This window comes from Triticum dicoccoides, chromosome 6B (assembly GCF_002162155.2).
Source record: "Triticum dicoccoides isolate Atlit2015 ecotype Zavitan chromosome 6B, WEW_v2.0, whole genome shotgun sequence".
In the NCBI taxonomy this organism is placed as follows: Eukaryota; Viridiplantae; Streptophyta; class Magnoliopsida; order Poales; family Poaceae; genus Triticum; species Triticum dicoccoides.
The window spans coordinates 304355971-304369224 of NC_041391.1; positions in this window are offsets into that span (position 1 = coordinate 304355971).

The window sequence follows — 13254 nt, forward strand, 5'->3', positions numbered from 1 at the left end:
CCTTGATTCTTTCGCCAATATTTTTTATATTTTCCAAAAGTTATCTCCGTGGATTTTTAGGTCATTTCGAGAACTTTTGTTTTCTGCACAATAAACAACATCATGGTAGTTCTCCTAAAAACAGCGTCAGTCCGGGTTAGTTTCATTCAAATCATGCAAGTTAGTGTCCAAAACAAGGGCAAAAGTGTTTGGAAAAGTAGATATGTTGGAGATGTATCAACTCCCCCAAGCTCAAACCTTTGCTTGTCCTCAAGCAATTCAGTTGATAAACTGAAACTAATAAAGAAAAACTTTTACAAACTCTATTTGCTCTTGTTCTTGTAAATATGTAAAGCCAGCATTCAAGTTTTCAACAAAGATTATGAACTAACCATACTCACAATAACACTTAGGTCTCACAATTACTCATATCAATGGCATAATCAGCTAGCGAGCAATAATAATAAAACTCGGATGACAACACTTTCTCAAAACAATCATAATATGATATAACAAGATGGTATCTCGCTAGCCCTTTCTCAGACGACAAAACATAAATGCAGAGCACCTTTAAAGATCAAGGACTGACTAGACATTGTAATTCATGGTAAAAGAGATCCAGTCAAGTCATGCCCATTATAAACCAATAGTAATAAATGCAAATGACAGTGTGCTCTCCAGCGGGTGCTTTTTAAGAAGGTGATGACTCAACATAAAAGTAAATAGATAGTGTCGTGGAAATATCACGTCAGATGTCCTAGTGGAAGGACTTAGTCATGGAGCCATCGCAACGAGATTAGCCTGACGGGGTTAAACCGGACAAGGGACACGAGAGTTTATACTAGTTTGGCCCCTTCGATGAAGGTAAAAGGCTACGTCTAGTTGTGATGGAATTATTGGGGTTTCGATGACTAGGGAGCAAACACGCTTTGCCTCAGTCTCGAGTTGTTGTCTGTTGTCCCTGAACCGCCTCCGGTTCGTCCCTTTATATACACAGGTTGACGCCCAGCCGGTTACAGAGTCCCGAGGCTGACTCATACAAGTGTTCGGCTTGGTCTCTCCCTTTCCCTATCTTACAATACAAGTTATACAACTATGACGGTTTACCACTATGGGCCCTAATCCGCCTCTGGGCTTTGGGCCTCTAAGCTTTATTAGTAAAACGCCATCTTCTTGTCTTCACGGGCTTCAGTATAGTTGAGTGTGAACCGGCCCCTCCTGGGCGGTTTACACTCAGCAGTTATATCCTCAACATTAGGTCCCAGATTGATTTGAACCTATTCATGTCAATCTTCAATACTTAGAAAAATTCCATGAACATCTTCTAATGATTCTCCGTAAACCACCATGTTGTCTTCTCCCTATAAACTTTGGTGAACCGCCGTGACGTCATCTTCTATCACTGCAGTAAATCATCATGATGTCATCTCCGCTTAAAAAGATTCCCTTCTCTTAATTAATTCCTGACAATCGAGGCGACAGCTGCACCCTCCTTTACCGCTTTAGGCCCCTCGATTTTCGCGCTAGCCGTTTAATCCTCTTGCCTTTATAAATAGGGCCGGGGGTCTTTCCATTTTTTTCCTTGCCTCTCGTATTCCTCCTCGCGACCGAAGATCTCAAGCGTCGCCGCCGCTGTCGTCGATCCTCGAATATGCACCGACTAGGACGCTGCATCACCCTGTTCGTACCAGAGATCCTGCGATACTCCTCCGCTGCTGCGTGGCCTTAGTAAGCTTTCTTCCCGTAACCCTAGATCCCCATTAGGGCTTCGGTTTCATCCGTGTTCATCGACATTCATCAGTGCTTCTCCGCCTTTCCCTTAGTCTCTTTGCTGAATCTATCTATGCCTGATAGTTTTCTTTTGCGGTTAGATCCATAACTTTAGTCTGCCGCACCACAGCGTCTTGCTGTTTCTGGAAAAAACTCCATCTGGACCTTCTTTGTTCCTCTTAGCGCCATTGTAGGGCTTAGAAAATTTTTCCTTATTGAACCACGGTACATCCAAAATTATACTTCCATATTGTGAAGCATGTTTCTGTAAACACTTAGTAGATTTCAGCTCTGCCTCTTCTGTTTAAGGGCGGTTTAACCTTCAGTAGTTGACAATCGCTATATGCCATTAGCCCCCACTTAAACCACCATCTTGACTTGAATAGTAATTTCTAGTTTAACTCACATATATGACTTGATCAAATTCCCCGGTTTAACACTGATTAGTGCACATCAACCTTCAATCGTAAACTGGCCTTCATTTTTCTTTTACAGTTTGTTTTCCAAGATGACCAAGCAATTCTCCGCTTGCAACTGGGTTCCTTCCCAGATCACGGAAACGCAAATCAATGGATATGTTGTAACTGGCACTTTAGCCTCAAAAAATGTCCTTCATTGGCAAGTCCCTGGCTCTGAGTGCCCTCCTGAGCCTCAAGATGGAGAAGTGATTGCGTTCATGCAGCACCTAGACCGGGGATTCAGCCCTCCCAGATCATAGTTTTTCCGGGATGTCCTTGCTAGCTTTCAACTCCATCCACAGGATATTGGTTCGAATTCGGTTTCCAACTTATGCAATTTTCAAGTATTCTGTGAAGTTTACCTTCAAGAAGAACCATCTGTTGAGCTCTTTCGGGACTTTTTCCATCTAAACCGCCGAACTGAGTTCTCTGATGGTCCCAACACTAAACTTGGTGGGATGTCAATCCAGAAGAGGAAAGAAGTTGATTTCCCTCATGCAAAACACCACAGCCATCCCAAAGACTGGAACCAAACATGGTTTTATTGACAGAACACTGCCCCTGCTGGAGAAAATCCTTTGTCGGGTTACCGCGCTCACCGGCTTAGCAACAGCCACCCCTTACCTCAATGACTAACTGCCAAAGAACGACAAGCTTATGCACCTCAACTGCCAAGCTCCGGGCTCTCCTAGCCAACGGTTTGACTGGTGTTGACCTCGTTCGCTGCTGGGTTTCGTGGCATATCCTACCTTTAAGCCGCCGCTCCGGATTGATGCATGAGTATACCGGCGACGCCAAGGATCCTCAACGGTTTAATGAAATAGAAATGACTGATGATGAAGTCACTGAATGTGTGAAGAAGATGCTTGACCAACTGATCACCGCATGCAGCCAAACTGGGCTGCGCCCTTTTTATGCCTCCAACAAACCGCCAGCGGTAAAAACTTTAACCTTGTGCTTTTTTGATCCATCTCCGTTTTAACACTGCTATAGTTATCCTTTGTTTAATTTTTACAGGCCAAAGATTCCTTCTGGAAGAGGAAAACTCAAGATAAACCGGCAAGGGCTCCTCATGCCAAAAGCAAAGTCACAAAGAAACCAGCCAAGAGGAAAACCGCCGAGTCCGCTGATTCGCCCGAAGATATTGAAGAATCAGATCAAGAGGTAGAACTTGACTCTCTTGGCTTATTTTTTGAACATCTTATTGACAATAATTATTACCAGGATGATGTGGAAGCTAGTCGTGCCGACCATGTAGAGGTAATCTCCCTTTCCTCCGATTCTGATCATGTGCCGGTTCACAAATTTCGCCGTGCAGTTCGGAAAGTAAAACACTCTCACCCTCTTGCTCATTTGGATCCACAATTTTCTTTGAAGACACAGCAACATGAAGGTCATCACACAACCCGGCACAGTGGCCAAAAAGTCACTTCCTCCGGTTTACCAGAATCACCACCCCGGAAATGTCGTCCAGAGGTCTCTTCCTATTTTAATAAACCTTGTCCCTGGGCGGGTTGCTTCCGATACCCACTTAATTCGTCTGATTCAAATTATCAAGTAACTTCTAGTTCTTCATCTGGCGACTCATCAACCACGCAATTGCCTCCCCTCAAGACCGTCACTGGGTAAATATACTGCCTTTCAGCTTTTTTCTTCATGCGTCGGTTTACCGTACTAATCTTTGTTTTGACATTGTAGTGCCAAAGCCCGACTGAGCAAGAAAGCCAAGACCAGTGGTCCTAGTGATGAAGTTGAACCGGAGAAGACCTCAGAAGGTGCTGGCAGAGACACTGATGTTGTCATGGATGATTCTGCCCCACAAGATCCAAACACGGATGCTGATCTGCCGGAAGCTGACCCGGCTACTCATGTTGATCCATCAACCCCGCATGCTACGCATCCAAGTCTAGCTGCTAATCCGCCGAGCCCAGCTGCTAATCCGTCGAACCCAGCCAGGGATATTGTCAATCCGCCGAGCCCGTCAAAAGGTGGCGATGATGATGTTATTATCACCGGTACTGCTCACACCATCCCTGGCAATCCGGTTGTCCTATCAAAGCATACCGCCAAGGAAGAATTTGTTGCTATGGGCCAGAGGAAAGAGAAGACAGATTTATCCAGCTATATCAACCTTACTGCCAAAGAACTTCATTCCGGCTTCTTACATTGCCTCTACACAAGCCTAGATTATGAGGCCGGTTTGGTGAACATGATGAAGGAGCGCTATGAGGTAACTTTCGAAACACTTTAATCTTGCTCGTTCTGTATGTCTCCATTGTAGCCCCCAAGGGTCGGTTCGTCTCTTGAAGACAAACCGGAACTTGTGAATAAAGAATGCTTCAACTGAGTAGCCCCTAGGGCCAGTTTAACCTTATCAAGGTGAACCGGGACTTCATGATTCAATATTCATTTTGCCAACTCCTTTCCCCTTTGTTCTTTTTGATCAAATATGCATTAGCCCCCAAGTGCCAAGATTCATACTTGTATTGAGCTTTGGGACTTTTAACTAAACCGTAGGAGAAAAGCATTCTGCATTAGCCCCCAAGTGCCAACTGTATAACTGCTTATATGCTTGGGACTTTGAGAAAAATATGATCATCTGATCTTTGCAGTCCAATATAAACAACAAAGACTCCAAAATTGCCGATCTTCAAGAAAATATCAAGTCCCAGCAATCAAAGACTTCCAAGGCCAAGGATGAGCTAAAAACTTCTTTGACAGCCATGGAACAACTTAAGGAAGGGTTAAAGAATGAACGTGCTAGTTGGGAAACTGAAAAGACTGCATTGTTGAAGCGAGCTGAAGACGCCGAGTCAGATCTTAAACCGGTGGCGGAAGACCTAACTGGGTTGAAGTGCCAAGTAAATGCCATGACCTCTGCAATATTTGGTAAATACTCTTGTCAAGATTTCTTGAATAACCATCTTTGAAATTGCCGGTTTAACAACAAAGTCTTAAACCATTTCAGGTAGCCGTGTTTCTCATCTCGGTGCTGATATGCGGATGAAGCTTAAAGCAGCATATACGTATATAGAGCAACTATATACCGGTTCCCAATGAGTTATCTGCGCAGTCTCCTACAACAAACCGGCACCAACATTGATCAAGGAGACCTTAGCCAAATTGTCGATGACGCCAGCGTAGATACAAGAAATGAAGCGATCTGCTGCCAGGGCTGGTGCTTTGTTGGCACTTTCTCGGGCCAAAGCATGGATAGCTGACCTAGATCTAGGTGATATTGCCAAGGGCTATCCCGGTGAACAAGAAAACGGGGTGTGATAATGAAGCCCTCAAAGCCCTTACAAAGGAGATGCGTCCTCTGGCAAGTCAATTGGCGAAAGAAGCTAACTTGACCGTTCATCGGTCCTTCTATGATGCCAACAACCAACGGATGGACACTGTTATGAAGGAAGCGCAAAATCTTATCCCGCCAATCCGTAAGCACACTTACGCCCCTGACGTTGAACCGTCCAAACTTATAAGTGAAGACGCTGCCTTTCAAGCTTTAACCCGGATTGACTGGACCACCGTTGACTTCTAGCCACTGGATGGAGAGATGGAGCTTGAACCGACGCCAGAAGATCCATCAACCTCTCGTCAACCAGGCGATGAATCTTAATCCGGCAACCAGGTTGATGTTCACAGAGTGTGTGTTGTGTAAAGAACAATCACTTATTTTGGCCTTAAACCGCCTTGTAATAGGCTAGTTGGCATATTTTGAGCTGCTGCCATCGTGCGTTGATATATGACTTTGTTTGATCTGCCATGATATTTGTGGTGTTGGCTGATATATCTTCATAGTATTATGGAATCCCTGTGTCTGCATAAAAAGATCTGGCCGGGTGTTTTACCGTCCGACGGGTTATAATGCCCAATACACAACCTGGTAGGTAACCAAGATTGTAAAAATAGCAAAAATAAATCATACCTGTGATATGAAATTATGCTGTTGGTTTACCAACTTTGATTGTAGTAAGGGTGAACACCCAACTCTTTTAATGTTCATAATTTCACCATGCAGTACTGGTATATATTAAGTCACCCCGGGTTGTGATGAACACCGGATGATCATACTGGCGACTTATAGTCAATGCCAGGCCGGATTGAATAATGCCGGTTCACCATTGATTATATGCTTTAACAGAGGATAACTGTAAGCCACACCGGGTTAAGAAACGCCGTGTTGAGATGAAGACATATAGTCTGGCCGGGTCAAAAGATGTCGGTTTACTTGAAAAGTTGATCAATAAAGATAAAACTTGGAAAAGCGAAAGCAAATAAAACTTGTAGTCGAGGCTTTTCGACGGCTGCCAGGCCCAAATTCGAGGCCTTTCGTGGGCTGCCAGGCCGCTGAGTTAAACCATTTGACAAAGCCTTTTAAGATGCGCCTCCAACTAACCAATCTTTGTTTTAACTTTGATAAGTTCAGGGTCTCAATGAGATTAACTTGTCAAACGTTCGGCGGGTCGTGCCAGGATTACCTGGATAGGAGTGGCTTGCTTGATGAAGGCAGGTTAACCCGGGGTTTTAGGTGAATAAACTAGGGTTCCAAGCCGTGGGTCGATACCCAATTACAAGGGTCCTTTCAAACTCTTTGTTTCATTACACAAAGAGCCCCCAAGTAACTTTGTGAGCTGTGCTCAATGGGTGCCTATGTTTGAGTCATGCTTATAGCAACATAACTCTCTTTGGCCCCTTGCGTGTGAAGCTCCCAAGCTGTATGATGGCATGATAGCCGATTTAATGGACAAAACGGGTCATCGCTTTGGAAGCAAAAGCCCCCCTGTAACCTGGAAATATGAGAAGAACGGTAGAGGCCCTGCTTGTAGCAAGGATGCCAGTTTATTATATTGAGCATAATATATACATTGTCATAATATGTACATAAGAAGAGCCCGTAACTCAGGTGTAGTAAGGCCGAAGGAGAGCTATGTTCCATGGCCGCCGGGTCTCCTCCTCAGAACTGCATGAGTCTTCTCGAATGTCAATGAGGTAGTATGATCCGTTGTGCAGATTCTTGCTGACCACAAAGGGTCCTTCCCAAGGTGGGGATAAATTGTGCATATCGGTCTGATCTTGGATGAGCCGGAGCACTAAATCGCCTTCTTGAAAGGTTCTTGTTTTAACCCGGCGATTGTGATAACGCTGCAGGTCTTGCTGGTAAACCGCCGAACAAGCCAAAGCCAAGTTTCGCTTCTCATCTAACAGGTCTAGCGCCTCCTGGCGAGCTTGCTCATTGTCCGCTTCAACATAATTAGCAACCCGGGGCGAATCATGACGAATAACACTTGGAAGGACTGCCTCTGCCCCGTAAACCATGAAAAAAGGTGTATATCCCGTAGATCGGTTTGGGGTGGTATTTATGCTCCATACACAGATGGTAATTCATCGACCCAACAACCCAGCGTCCGCTTCAAAGGAACCATAAGCCAGGGCTTTATACCCTTTAAAATTTCCTGATTAGCTCGCTCAGCTTGACCATTAGATTGGGGGTGAGCCACAGATGCTACATCAAGCCGGATGTGCTCTCGTTGACAGAAATCCTCCATCTCGCCTTTAGAAAGGTTCGTGCCGTTATCTGTGATAATGCTATGTGGAAAACTGAAACGGAATATCACCTTTTTGATGAACTAAACTGCTGTGGCTGCGTCACACTTGCTTACTGGCTTCGCTTCAACCCATTTAGTGAACTTGTCATCCGCCACCAATAGGTGGGTCTTCTTATCTTTGGATCGCTTGAAAGGCCCTACCATGTCAAGCCCCCAAATGGCCAATGGCCAGGTGATAGGAATCATCCGTAGCTCCTGAGCCGGAACATGAGCTCGGCGTGCAAACTTCTGACAAGCATCACACCGCTGTACCAGGTCCTCAGCATCGGCATGAGCCGTCAACCAGTAAAAACCATGACGAAAAGCTTTAGCCACCAAGGATTTTGAACCGGCGTGATTGAGGGAGTCCTGGATTAGGGGGTATCCGGACAGCCGGACTGTGTTCAACGTCCGGACTATTGAAGCGTGGAGATACAAGACTCAAGACTTCGGCCCGTGTCCGGATGGGACTCTCTTTTGCGTGGAAGGCAAGCTTGGCGATCCGAATATTATGTTTCCTTCCTTGTAGCCGACTCCATGTAAACCCTAGCCCTCTCCGATGTCTATATAAACCAGAGAGGTTGGTCCTTAGAAGGCCGATCACAATTACAATCATACCATCATAGGCTAGCTCTTAGGGTTTAGCCTCTACGATCTCGTGGTAGATCTACTCTTGTACTACCCATATCATCAATGTTAATCAAGCAGGAAGTAGGGTTTTACCTCCATAGAGAGGGCCCAAACCTGGGTAAACATCTATGTCCCTTGCTTCCTATTACCATCAACCTTGACGCACAGATCGGGACCCCCTACCCGAGATCCGCCGGTTTTGACACCGACATTGGTGCTTTCATTGAGAGTTCCTCTGTGTTGTCGCTGTCAGGCTCAATGGCTCCTTCAATCATCATCAACGACGCTGTCCAGGGTGAGACTTTCCTCCTTGGACAGATCTTCGTGTTCGGCGGCTTCGCACTACGGGCCAATTCGCTTGGCCACCTTGAGCAGATCGATAGCTATGCCCCCGGCCACCAGGTTAGGTTCGGAAACTTGAACTACATAGCGGATATTCGTAGAGACTTGATCTTCAACAAATTCAGGCCAGCGCCAGGAGCGCCGAACAGTCACGATGAGCACGGCTTAGACCTGTTTGTCAGACAATGCTTAGGATATCACCCCGGCAGAAGCCTCGGATCTAAATCCGAGGCAGGTTGCGTTGCCTAAGGACGGAGGGCTGGACCCCGCCCCGCAGGCCATACCCTCATCGGCGATGGAGCCGAACAGAGGCCTCACTTCTGAGGGAGCCTATGACTCCGGACCCCGGATTCATATCCGGTTGTAGGTTCCAGTCCGTGCGTCCCCGAACCCGCCGAGCCTGGTTGGGCTCCGGTGATGGAGTTCACCGCGGCGGACGTCTTTCAGCACTCGCCCTTTGGCGACATACTAAACTCATTTAAAATTATCTCTTTGACAGAGAATTCCAGGCCGAACTATGTCCGGCTCGAGTGGGAAGAAGGCGACGAAGAAATTCGTTACCCACCCACCACCCACTTGATAGCCACGGTCGATGATTTAACCGACGTGCTTGACTTCGACTCCGAAGGCATCGATGGTATGGACGACGATGCATGAGAAGACTCAGAATCTATGGGGTACCAGATTCCCGCCTCATCACATGACATATACATGGTGGATACACCCAAGGAAGACGACGGTGACAATCCGGAAGATAAAACCCCTGGGCAAAAACCAAAGCGATGGCGCAGACATCGTTCCAAATCCAGCAACAGTAAAAATATCAGCGAGAGCGCCAGAAGGATGGATACTCCAGTCAACCCCGAAGGCAACAACGACCAAACGGAACCAGGGATGGAGCGGGACGAACCAGGTCACGCCGAGCATAGTTCAGAGCATACGCCGAAGACAATGATCCAGAGGGACGAGTTCATCAAACCGCCCCAGGACAAGAAGACAGTCCGGACGATGACGCATTCATGATTCCAGAAGAACACGTGGAACGAGAGAACCTCCACAGAAATCTCATGGCCACAGTGAGAAGTCTGAAGAGGCAGAAGCAACGGCTAGATGGAACAAAGTGCTAGACACTGAAGAAAGATATGGCGACGATCGCCACACAAAGAGCTACCCAAAACATAAGCTACTGCCATAATTCAACAACGAGGCCGTGCCACCAAAGAATAACACGACCAGGAGGCAAGACGTACCACTTCATAACCGCAATAAAGCAAATACCGAAGACGCGCACGATTCACGTGAGCACCTGGATAAGAAAGCTGGCACAACTAGGTCCATCTACGGATCTACAGGACACACCCCGGCGGGGGACTGTGCTCGTCAAAACAATTATGACAACCAAATACCAGTTTGGAATAAACACCAAACACAACAACAGCCGACAGCATGCCACAGCGCACCCAGATACAGAGGGGCTGCTCACCCCCTGTGCTTTACTGATGAACTACTGGACCATGAATTCCCACAGGGCATTAAACCTGTGAACATAGAGGCATACGATGGAACGACAGACCCAGGGTTCTAGATCGAGGACTTTATCCCACATATACATATGGCTCGCGGGGATGACCTCCACGCCATCAAATACCTTCCCCTCAAACTAAAGGGACCAGCCAAACACTAGTTGAAAGGCCTCCCTGAAAATTCAATTAGGAGTTGGGAGGAACTCGAGGACGCTTTTAGGGCCAATTTTCAACGAACTTATGTCCGGCCTCCGGATGCTAACGATTTAAGTCACATAATCCAACAGCCCGGAGAGTCCGCCCGAAAGCTTTGGAACAGATTCCTCACTAAGAAGAATCAAATCGTTGATTGTCCGGATGCCGAAGCCCTAGGGGCATTCAAACACAACATCTGTGATGAGTGGCTTGCCAGACACCTCGGCCAAGAAAAGCCAAGGACAATGGCAGCCCTAACAAGCCTTATGACCCACTTCTGCATGGGCGAAGATAGCTGGCTAGGCCGTAAAGGCACCAGCGACCCCAGCACATCCGAAATAAGGGATGGCAACGCGAAGCCACAGTGTAATAAAAACAAATGCCAAAACAAGGATGTCAGATTTAGGGTTCGGGCAGACCCTTGAGGTTCGAACACTGGGTGCGCGTGGAGATTTCACCCTCTGCCTGCCTACTCCTCGCCGAATCGCTAGGATCTAAACTACCAAACAGAACAACACAAGAGACACAAGATTTATACTGGTTCAGGCCACCATTGTGTTGTAATACCCTACTCCAGTGTGTGGTGTGGTGGGTTGCCTCTTGGGCTGATGATGAACAATACAAGGAAGAACAGCCTCACGAGGGTCTGTTCTTGGCTGGTGCGACGAACTGCTAGGAGGAGTTCACTCGCTCTATCTACTGGTTTCTTGGTGACGATCCAGATTCCCTACCCTGGGGGTGGCTAGTCCTATTTATAGGCAAAGGCCCTGGGCCTCTTCCCAAATATTGAGCGGGAAGGGCACCAACAATTGGCCATTTTGAAGGGGAACAGCGGGTACACTTATCCTAACTAAAGTTGGTCCTCGCCTGTCAAAGGCTCTTGTGGTGACGCCTGCTTGGGCTCCACAATGACTTCCTTCCTGCCGTTGGGCTGGTCTTGGTCTTGTTGCACCAAAATGGATGCCTTTGCTTGATGCTCTCGCCCGCGCTTGCTCCCTTTGCACAAAAGAGGAAAGGAGGACACTGCGCAGGCTGGCGCCTGACTGGCGCCCTTGGTCGGCATGGCTTGCGTCCCTCGCGAGCCCACCTGATGTGGCCGTGCCTGAGGAAGCTCCTTGTCGTCCACCCCGCGAGGCTTGGCCCCTCGCGAGGGTCTTGAATTTGTGTTGATGAAGATGGGCTGTGCTGGGCCTCCCTTGAGCCACACCGCAGGCCGCAGGCAGGCAAGTCTGGGGACCCCTGTTCCCAGAACGCCAACAGTAGCCCCCGGGCCCACGGCGCGCCCGGACTTGGCCGAGCAGAGAGGCGAAAGGGAAAGTGCGAAGCGTCGCGGGCCCTAACAGCTTGCGGCCTCGGGCGCCGCATGGCGGTTGATTGGACATGGGCGCCTCTGCTTCCCCACGACGCCTTGGTAACCGCACGGATTCGACAAGTCCCTGCATGCAAAGCGGGTCATGATTACCTGCGATCGTGGAGGTCGTCGGTTGGCCTTCGCTGGCTATAAATACGGAACGGCGCGCATCCTTCCAGTCTATCCCCTCTTGCTTCTCCTTTTTCTTCATGGCTCCACCAAGGAAGTTCTCGGCCGCAGAGAAAGGAAAGGGTCGCCAGGTCGAGTCTACCTCTCCCCCGCCCAAGCGCGGTCAAGGTCGCCCTCGCAAACATCCTGTGGCCTCCACAGCGGCCCCCCGCGGTCGCGGAGGTGGCTCTCTGCGCAGCGATGAGCGGCTAGCCATGGTCGGGGGGCGTGTTCCGGCCGTGCGACCCCCGAGGTCGCGCCTCCATAATGCAGAGGTGCCGCCGGAGTTCATTGTGTGGGCGGTGGAGCCAACCGGCGCCCGGCTTCAGCTCCCTCGCGTCCTCCTAGGTGAGCTCCCAGCTGGCGCCTTGGGTGGCCTCTGGCTCCAGGCAGATGGATGCTGCAGCCGGGCCTCGTGGGCTTCGCTGGAGGTCTCCGCAGCCGGGAGCCTGGCCCTGACCTGCGGCTGGCAGACGTTTTCTCGCACGCGTGGCCTGCGCCACCGGTGCTCTCTACACTTCAAGTTTGACAGCGACACCACCCTCTATGTGAGTGTGTTTGGGGAAGATGGTCGCCGTGCAGGGTGCTGCCCTGAAGATGACGACCGCGGCCGGGGACTCAGCCCCGACGAGGATGGAGAGGACAGCGCGCACGTGGTTGGCGGTGCCCGTGACTCCTCAAGCTTCACCAGCTCTTCTTTGGGTAGCGACCCTTCTAGCAGCGGCCGCGGTCAGCCTCCACGCCGTCGCGCCTGCTTGGAGGGCGGCAATGGGTCTGCCCGCCATCGCGCCCCGGTGAAGCGCGAGAGGGAGTCCACCTGAGCTCCGGAGGCGGCTCGAGTCTTCCATGAGGGCCGGTGCAGGACGAGCTTCGCCTGCTTTGTTCTTTCCTTTCTTTTCTCCTGTGCAAAAAGACAGCAATGTGTGGCCCCATGGGGGCGCGTTTGGGTTAACGTCGTCAATCATCATACTGTTTCTGTTATTCCAGTATTGTCCTTTCTGTTGCATGCCCATTCACAAGTAATCTCCAGTCTTAGCCATGGGGGCGACCGACCCAGGCCCTGTATTCGTGTCGTGGTGCCCGTGAGGCATGGTCTGGAGGGGCGCTCCTGTAGTGGACCTGGGCCGTGAAAACTTGAGCGGTACGGGCAGGAACACTCGCGAGGGCTCCCGGGGCTTCCACCTGCTGGCCCTCACGCAAGAGAAATCGAGGCAGGAGAGCGAAAAAGTTGAAGAACCACAGGTCAAAAG